At 39.6% G+C, this 3,195-nt stretch overlaps 1 pseudogene; it reads right to left on the reverse strand.

Annotated features, from left to right (window-relative positions):
• Positions 1–546: 546 nt before the first annotated feature.
• LOC146702278 (NACHT, LRR and PYD domains-containing protein 1b allele 3-like) lies at positions 547–1,944 on the reverse strand (annotated as a pseudogene).
• Between the last annotated feature and the right edge of the window lie 1,251 nt (positions 1,945–3,195).

A 3,195-nucleotide genomic window follows, 5' to 3' on the forward strand; every position in this document is an offset into this window, starting at 1 on the left:
GCCTGAAATATCGATTCCTCCGATACCAATCATTTATGTTCTAGAATCGATTCTCATATTAAAATATCGATATTTTAGTAATTTATGGTAAATTTGTAGTTTATGATTAACAGGAACACAGTGGATAGAAACTATAACATTCGGATTGTCTGCATTGGAAGGAACTACTTCCTCTTCCGCCTTTCACAGTCATGTGTGAAATATGGCTGTATTAATGTGTCAGCCCCTGGCGTGCGCACTCACAACAATGGTCTATGTGTACGTATCATAAACAAACAAAAACACAAAACAAAGAAACAAAAAACCCCAAGAGGATTCACCACAAGGTACAAACCAGATTTCAGTCTGAAGATAAAGGTCAGGATTAAACTTTGCTTAAAGATCAAAAAAGCTGCATTAGTCCTATTTGGACAAATTAAACTAAAATCAACCTCCAACACAATGATGCATGGGCGACACTGGATCACTCGTGGTTATTGATGTTGTAGCTGAAGCCTGAAAGACGATATCAGATCTAGGCAAACATAACAAAATTTGCCAGATGCGTCAAATCAAAAAAAGATTTCTGTGGAGGAAGGCGTCAAGCTCACGCAGAAACTCAATCATCTGTGAACTGGCAGGTTCAACTTTCCTTCTCACAGTGTCGATAACAAAACGAGCTCTATCGCTCCTGGTTTGCATTGCGTCTGCTTCCTCCCTGTCACCATCAACCATCAACCCTTTCTCCAGGAGTTTGTCAATCAGACTGCTGAGAACAGGTCCTGATATCAATGAATATCAATGAATGAGCTCCTTACATTTAAAAGCCTCTTATTTGGAGAAGCAGTCATGGCTCTAACTCTGTTGGGCAAAAGACAAACCTCTCTTTCCCAGATACAGCTGGAGCTACCCTGGTGTGTCACACTCAGGTTAATATCTGTAATGATTGTTTTTAAAATCACCTGGAAGGTTGTGATGGAGTAGTTATGCTCCTCATCAAACTCTGCCTCATTTGGTTGAACTACAATCAGGTCATCTTCAGGAACAGTGGACAGAGTGTAAACCTGCTTTGGATACAGAATACATTTTGAGGGTACATCTATGTACATCTCTTCACCAAATAATTCCCTCCTCTTGTTTTTAACATCATGGATCACGATGTTCCTTGGCAACAACAATACGTTGAGGAAGGATCTGAGATTAAGTTCTTCTGGAGGTTTGTAGAAGAGCAGAACCAAAGCTTGGACTGGTTCAGGGGGAGAGTCTTCATCCTTCACATTACCAAAACCAGAAAACCCTGTGATGTTTATAACAACATGAGTTTCTGTTATCTGATGAGGGGGGATGAACTCAATGCCTTCATCCTTCACATGAGCGACCTGCAAGAACTGACCTCCACCTGTGGAGATGAGCTCACAGTGTGGGAGATGAAGCTGACACACAGACTGCTGCTGACATTTGATGTCAAACAGGGGTCCTGCAGGCTTCTTGTGGTGTTGGGCCAGCAGCCTCCTGTTCCAAGGGACAGTCCTGTAAACCACGTCTCCTTCTGCCTTCATGTCAAACACCAGGCCGGTCACACTGCACTGGTACAGGCCTGCACTGGAGCACTGGAACAGGTAGGTTTCATCATCAGAGTCATCAGCAGCGATGATAGGTGTAAACTCTTCAAAGCAGCTTTGTGGCTTCATGTCAGGTGAACAGGTTGCTTGTGTTAAATCCGTCCTTCGTTGTGTTGTGGTCAGTGACTGACGCCGATCTTTGTTCTGGATCATTGCATTATATGTAATAGCACCAGTATGTTTGATTCCTTCTAGGCTTTCCTTCCCATTAACACTCTGACTGTTAGATTGTGTGTTCATTGGTACAGAAGTCTGTCCATTAAGCTTTTTCTTTTTCTTCAGTGGTGCGTCTCCTGCATTAACGCAGTGTGGATGTTTCTGTCTGAGTTTCATCCTGTCTTGTTTGCATCTGTGAAACATTAAAAATAAACTCTTCATTGCAACACTTTTCACTCTCAACTCTTATAAAACATGTTGAAACAGTGTGATCTCAGATTTGTTTTAAAAGAGATCATGACAGAAATGATTTAAAACTCTGTGTGCTGCTAGTTTGTTCTCAGCATATGTAACTTTTTTAAGTAAAGGAATTTGGCAAATAATAATAACAATCACAAGATTATTACAAGTTAAACGCTTTCAGCAAAAATTAAATGCATAGTATTCACACAAGTGCAATTAATAGGTCTGTTTTCTATCTAGGCTGGAGACTAGCAGTGCTGTATTGCATTTCTAATTTGACCTTTTCTTATGAAAACTGACATCAGAATAAACTGGATAAACTGGATAAACTATGTAAACTTATCTAGTTTTACATAAACCTACATGCATTAAAGACAGAAAAAAAGAGATCTCACCTACCCAGTAACTTGTCCGTCGTTTTCTTATAACTGAATCTTTTAGACAGGTTGTCATGTCTTTTTATTCCAATCTGTCGTGTGACTCCTTCCTCTTTCCCAGTCGACTGTGATGTCATTTAGGGGTTTCATAAGTGGCAGCCTACCACAGTGATTAAGTGTGCAAAACTAAATAATTGCCAATAAGTGCAGAGATTTTAAAATGTGATTTTCAGCTGATGGTGTTTAGACAATGACCAGGGGTTCGAAAGCATCTCCAACGTAACAGGTGCTTATACAATATGATGGCTAAATCCACAAAAAGCATTAAACCTTAGAACCATCCACAGCAGCTCATCTGATCACAGTCTGTCTGCTCAGAAAATCTACTACCGAGTGATTCCAGCAGCTGGAATCGAACTTGGGGTTCTCCCACGAGTCCAAGCACTCAAATAATCTACAATAATGTCCCTGTAATGGACCGATGAAGGCAGCAATGTTATATTACACATTTCTCTCATAAGGGAATCTGATATAGCTTCTCTATAATTGCTCATTAAAAACTGAAACTTTTTTTAAAGGACTTTATTATTAAGACTTTGTTAAAGATCTTACAGAGATCTCAAAGCACACTGTGCGCTGTCTATCTTGCGTGCTGCACAATATCGTTTATTATTTAGTAAATATTGATATCTATGACTAGCTAGTTTATTGTGATGGTGCTTTGTTTTCTCTATTATTATGTTGCTCTTTGTTGTTTGCTGTCTCCTCTGTTTGTTTGTTTTTTTGTTTGTTTTTTTTTTTTCTCCATACAGGTGACC

This window comes from Copadichromis virginalis, linkage group LG9 (assembly GCF_057382275.1).
Source record: "Copadichromis virginalis isolate Kocher_CV1m ecotype Utaka linkage group LG9, C_Virginalis_male_GT1.1, whole genome shotgun sequence".
NCBI lineage: Eukaryota > Metazoa > Chordata > Actinopteri > Cichliformes > Cichlidae > Copadichromis > Copadichromis virginalis.